Source organism: Anser cygnoides, chromosome 36 (genome assembly GCF_040182565.1).
Source record: "Anser cygnoides isolate HZ-2024a breed goose chromosome 36, Taihu_goose_T2T_genome, whole genome shotgun sequence".
Taxonomy (NCBI): domain Eukaryota; kingdom Metazoa; phylum Chordata; class Aves; order Anseriformes; family Anatidae; genus Anser; species Anser cygnoides.
Genome location: NC_089908.1, coordinates 2142008 through 2148569, shown reverse-complemented (window position 1 = coordinate 2148569; position 6562 = coordinate 2142008). Strand labels below are relative to the sequence as shown.

The 6562-nt window shown below is 49.3% G+C and overlaps 1 long non-coding RNA gene across 1 annotated transcript; it reads right to left on the bottom strand.

The window, feature by feature from the left end:
* Window positions 1–337: 337 nt before the first annotated feature.
* On the bottom strand, window positions 338–5474 carry LOC136788425 (uncharacterized). The gene is made up of 2 exons (XR_010827220.1): window positions 5290–5474; window positions 338–1518 (listed from the first exon to the last, which is right to left on the bottom strand). It is a non-coding gene; the product is annotated as an uncharacterized lncRNA (long non-coding RNA).
* Window positions 5475–6562: the final 1088 nt, after the last annotated feature.

Here is a 6562-nt window from a genome sequence, read left to right as displayed (position 1 = left end):
ACCCTTAATCCCCAGCTCTTCCTGATGTGCTGCTGTGGACTTTACCACCCACAGGGTACCACACGCCTTCACCTAGAATTAGGACAGAGGTGGGGTGTACTGCCGAGCACCTCACTTCACCGTGCTCGGGGTACCGTACACCTAAGGGCCCAAACCCCCGAGACTCTCTTTCGCTCATTTATCTTTTGCTTCGTCCATCTCCAGCCGAGGGGACTTCGTTCGTCCCCTCAAGGGACTTCAGAACCTCGCAGATCAGGACTCCACACTCGCTTTGCACTAAAAGTGCGCCTCATTCACACTCCACACATGAAGGGATGCAAGACACGGACTCCTCATGACTCTTGAACAGGAGACCTTTATTGCCATTTTTCACCACTACATGTACTTTCCCCATAGCCCCACACGCTGTCCACGCGCCCGAATCTGTCTTACAATTGGTTAGAGACCCTCAGACACGCGCCTTGAGCCAGCCAGCAATTGGCCACTGCCCAAAGCTCATCTTTAACACTGCAGACAATTTACTCTATCTCGACATTGCTCAAGTTTTTGGTTCTACTGCTGTTTTCCTCATTATCTCTAACTCAGGGACATGTTAAACAGCACAAAGCTCCCTGCGAATTCCTTTCCCACAATTTTCCCTTTTTTATTTTCAATCAACCAAACGCTTTCTATGGATTTTTCGATCAATCACCGCAGACACTGCAATAAGCAAGGTACAATAAGCAACAGGGTGAAAATCACAAGCAGAATTACGATTGTAAAGTAGCGTGCCTACTAGAATCTACAAGCCACTAAGCCACTAAGCGCTAGGGATGTTGCTTCGCAGGGATACTGCTTCTCACTCGCACAGCACAATCACACAATCACGCAAGGAGGCCTCTTGCACTTCTCATTCATACCACACGAAAATATCACTTAAAATAATTTGTCCGCGGCTTCAGGAGGTCCTTGTGTACTCCCGCGGTGAGAGACTGAGAGTGGAGACCCCTCCTAGGAAAATGTTCGGGGTGCACCTAGGGGCGTCTGTTCCACAGTCGATCCCACAGCCGAGCAGAGTGGCTCCTGGCGCAAAGAAGGATGCTATTATAATTTGTATAATGACAGCAAAGAGATGCATTGCAAAAAGGAGCAAGTGTGGTGTTGACCATTTGTTTCATGATTTGTTTTTTTGCCTGAGCAATTAAACCTTACACATGCTGTTGCTGTTTCACATCCCAGGATATCTAATTCCTGTGGCTCTAGGGGCGCTTGCGGTAAGTAGACAGTCCAGTCTTTGTTATCTGCTGGGTTCCCCACCAGACATGTTGTAAAAGGGTCGTTAGCACTAGCCAGGGGCAGGCAGGTGCCCTTGTCCTTCTTGGACCTTCTTGTCCTGTCATGTTGGCAAGGGTGACCCAGATGTTGCGGCGTGGTTGGATGGTGACCCAGGGCTGGCAATAACCAATGACAGCAGCGACTGTGAGGAGGAGGCCAACCATGGCGTTACCCCCCTTGCTGGTACCCATCTTGGTCCATGACCTGTGGAGACACAAGCATACCCTCGACCCCAAGTTATTAGAGGCTGGGGTCCCTCCCAAAGACCTGTATTTAAATTTTTTACTATTACTAAGGCCTGCTCTGACTGTGGCACCCGTGACAGCGTGGAATTCATATTTTTGTAATGTTTTACTATGGGCGGTACCTCTTTGTGAGGAAAGGGTAATGATAGGTGAGTCATTACGTGCAGTGCCTTTCCCAACCTGTTCTGTAGTGCTTCCTGGGTGTCTCCCCCTTTTTGTTTATTTGGCAGTGTTTTCAAGGTGCAATGTGTGCGCTCAACAATGGCTTGACCCGTGGGGCAATGAGGAATGCCTGTGATGTGTCGGATACCCTAAGTTTGAAAAAAGGTTTGAAGGGAGTGACTACCATAGGCGGGGCCATTGTTGGTTTTTATTTCTTTTGGGATGCCTAGCGCCACGAAAGCAACACGGAAGTGAGCCTGGACATGGCGACTAGTTTCACCCACCGCAACTGTCACCCAAATAGCATGAGAGAAAGTATCTACCGATACGTGAACATTTTTCAAGTGACCAAATTCCAGAATATGTATTACATCAGTCCGCCATAACTGTAAGGACCGTAGACCTCTATGGTTTACCATTAAAGACGGGGTCGAAACATGTTGTTGACAGTCAGGACATGTTTGGACAATCAATTTGGCGTCAGTGATCGATATAGTGAATTGTTTCGCCAAGACTTTGGCGGATTGATGGAAAAAGGCATGGGATAACCCTGCTTGCTCCAGCACCTTAGGCACCGGGGCAGTCAGGGTCATATTAGTTAGCTGGTCAGCGTATGTGTTACCCTCTGCAAAAATACCAGGTAACATGGTGTGGCTCTGCATGTGAATAATACAATACAGGTGCACTCTCTGCTCTACCAAAAATAACAGCTCTTTAAATTTTAGAAACAAGTTTTCCTTTGGGATATGTCTCAAACGTGCCCTCTCAATGCGCTGAGCAACACCTACAGCATATTGCAAGTCCGATACAATATTCAAAGGTACATTTTTTTTTTTTCTTGTTTCCTTTTTTTTCTCTCTTTTTTTTTTCTGGCTGCAATGTCCTCGATCACTGCATTGATTCATCGCAAATCATGCAGTAATCTCCATTTCCCACTCTTCTTCTTGATAACAAACACTGGTGAATTCCATAGGCTGTTTGTCAGAACAATGTCCTTGTTGGAGTTGTTCTTGAACCAAGTCCTGCAGACTACTGCTCGGAAAAGAATCAATTGAGCAATTCTAGTTCCCTTTGGTATTGACAATGGTGGAGACGGTATCCAAGCCATAGTTTGGATTTGTCCATTATAATCGGCATCAATTATCCCCGGCAAAACAAACAATCCGGTCAAAGTTGTACTTGATCGTCCTAGCAGCAATACACTACAGTCATTCCCAATTGGTCCTTTGATGTTCAATGGAATTTTATGAACGTGAGTACACCACAACGTGGCGTCTGTTACTGTGGGGCCATCCACTCCGGCACTCCCTCTGGTTCTTGCTGAAAGGGTGTCCACGGTGGTAACTGTGGCAGCAGGGCTGCAGCATGGAACCCTGCTCCACCGTGGTACTCCATGGGCTGCAGGGGGACAGCCTGCTTCACCATGGTCCTCACCACAGGCCGCAGGGGACTTCTGCTCTGGCGCCTGGAGCACCTCTCCCCCTCCTCCTTCACTGACCTTGGCGCCTGCAAGGCTGTTCCTCACTCCTCTCACTCTCCCAGCTGCTGTGTGGCACAGCGTTTTTTTTCCTTTTTTTTTTTTCTTTTCTCTTTCTTACTTCTGCTCTCACAGAGGCTCAAACAACATCGCTTATTGGCTCGGCTCTGGTCAGCAGTGGGGCCCTTACCTAACATGGGGCAGCTTCTAGATTCTTTTCACAGAAGCCACCCCTATGGCCCCCTGCTACCAATACCTTGCCACATAAACCCACTACATTCCAATATACTCTTAATTTACAATTATCACAATCTTCACAAACTTCACTTACATCAAAAAAAAAGAATTCCCCACACCAGAATAAACATAACATCATCACAACACCGATGAGGTGGACAGTTTACACACACACCACCCCTCGTCCCTTCACCACACTAATATGAAACATATTCCTCACAATTGCTGCTTTCTTAAATTCTTCACAACTAATACATTCATAAAAAAAAATCCAGTCCATGTTTTGCCTGTTACTTCTCTCAGCTATCATCCCTATCTCAAATTCCTTGAGCCCCATGTTGGGTGAGTAAAAACCATAAGAAGTTATCACGGATTTGGGGTAGGAGGTTTAAAGAAACCAATCTTCCAGCAGTATCAGACAATAAATGGCACAGAAACTATATAATGCTGATTCGTACCGGAGCAAACAATTTGTGAATAGCATATGCCAACACAAACGTGCCTGTACCAGCAGCCCTTTTAGATTGCAGCGATGATTCACTGAAACCAAGTTTGAGGAGAACTGCAGTCATATCCACACCACTTGACACAGCCAGGTAGAAGATTCCTAGAGATACTAATGAAATTCCAACATGGAATGAAACCCCTACAGCACCACATTCTTTGAAAACTTTTTCAGCTGCTGGGATTTATTGAATTTGTGTTCACTGCTGAGATCTGTGGCTGCCTTTTCAGGGGATCCACCCACATCCTTGGCCGAGCTGCCGGCGGCGGCCCGCAGCGCCAGCAGAGGGGTCGGCGGGCTGAGGGGGGGGGCAGCAGCGGCGGCGACGGCGGTCGGCGACGAGCGGGGGGGCGGTGGCGGCGCTTGCGGCCGTGCGGGCTGTCGCGGAGCGGGGGCGGTGCGCGGCTCTGCCCGGCCTCGCAGGACGGACAGAGCGGGGGCCCGCGGGGCGGCGGGCCTGGGCGCAGCAGCAGGCGGAACACGGCAGCGCCCGGTGCGTGCGGGCGGGCGCCCAAACCGGAGAAACGCAGCAGCTGGCGGCGGGGCGGGCGGGCGGGTGCCCGGAGCTGACAGCGGGGCGGGCGGCGGCGCTGGCGGCAATCGTACGGCACCAGCAAGTGACCAGTCATAACATTTTCTAACAGTGACTGAGTAAATGGTGCGTGTAATCCATATGTAGTCACAGTCTTTCTCAACTCTTTAATTAGGTCCCAGTGGAAGGCATTATATTCATTTTGACCGTTGGGTCGCACCTGCACCGGGAAAGCCATTCCTACCGGGTCCCCGTCTTTTAGAGCTTCCCGGCGCACCAGCTCCCATCGTTCCCGCGGGTCGAAAGCTCGGGCCCCCAGGGAGGCATTATCGGGGGCAGGCAAGGCGGGAGTCGAGGGGGTCAGCGGGGAGGGGCTCTGCGGTGGCGGTCCACGGCCCTCTTCCTTGTCATCCCCCGGGTCTATCAAACTGCACTGCTCTGGTGACCTTGCAGGCTCTGATCTCAGTTCGGCTGCTGTTATTGCCTGGGCAGCGGCGTTCTGTACTTTCTTTTCTGCCTGCCATGCTCTTAAAGTCTCTGTCACCAGCCGCCACATAGTCATCACCTCAGCAGCATTAGTATCCCCACGGGACGCTGCTTCCCATATTTTTTCCCCTGATTGGTCCCAAGTTTTTACATCAAATACTGTGGAAGCCATTGAGGGGAACCCTTGTTTTCGCAAAAATTTCAATAATAGCTTTATCTTAAACGGATCATTTTTTACTCCCCTGTCTATTAGGAGTTGTGTTAGTAGTTTCACTATAGCCTCTTCCTCTGCCGAAAGGCTAGCTCCCATGATTAATGCCCAGCCGCTCACCTGTCCTCCAGGTGCTGTCCCCGGGGTTGAAGCTGCAGCCCAGCTGCGAGCTTGACTCTTTCGGCTGGGTTCCCTTCGGACGCTCGTGCAATGCTGCTCCTCCCCTATCACATCGGGGTCACCATTTGAAGGGATGCAAGACACGGACTCCTCATGACTCTTGAACAGGAGACCTTTATTGCCATTTTTCACCACTACATATACTTTCCCCGTAGCCCCACGTGCTGTCCATGTGCCCGAATCCATCTTACAATTGGTTAGAGACCCTCAGACACGCGCCTTGAGACAGCCAGCAATTGGCCACTGCGCAAAGCTCATCTTTAACACTGCAGCCAATTTACTCTATCTCGACATTGCTCAAGTTTTTGGTTCTACTGCTGTTTTCCTCATTATCTCTAACTCAGGGACGTGTGAAACAGCACAAAGCTCCCTGCAAATTCCTTTCCCACACACACAAGAGTCTCCCCGAACCCAACCCGAGGCAAGATACGGTAAAGTTTCTCTTACCTCGGTCTGTGTACAGCTTCCCGGTCCGGGTTATCAGCAGTAATCCCTGTGCCTGTACCCTGTCTGGGCTGTGTCTGTGGTGTGTCAGTGCTGGCCTCCCTTCTTCCCAGAGCTTCGCAGAGCCTGTCTTCAGATTAACAGTCTCAGTCCTTTGTCGGCCATACCAAGATGACCCACCACCCCCGACGGGACCGCTGAAATCAGTGTGGTGCACCTTCCTGTCTGTGGTGGCAAGAACTCTTCGGTAGGCGACAAGCTCCCGGACGAGCCCCCAAATTGTGAGAAAAATCTCAAATAATTTTCTTCAGACAGGATCTTCTGTGAAGCTATTTTATTCGCGATTGCAATGGTGGGCATCCTGCCAATTAGGAGCACATTAAATATATAACCTTTTATTCCCTATTACCCGACACCTGGTCACCTCCCCTGTTTCCTCATTGGCTGAATACTACAGGTTCACAAGCTACTTGACGCCCCTCTATACCATATATGTACAATTTTTTTCAACCCTTTAATTTCTCCTTTTTCCCTTCTTTTTTCTCCTTTCTTATGTTTTGAGAACTTGTGATCTTTGTTTTACTGTTCTCACACTGCTCATCCTGAGTTTCTCAAGCTTCCACCTTATTTTGCAACAGTGAGGCCTTCTACTGTCCACTTATCTACTTAGCATTTCTCCTTGTTATGACTACACAACTACTTTTGAATACAGAAAATTAGTTCTCTACTGCAAAAACACAGCTTAGTTTCTCACAACAAGAATATATCT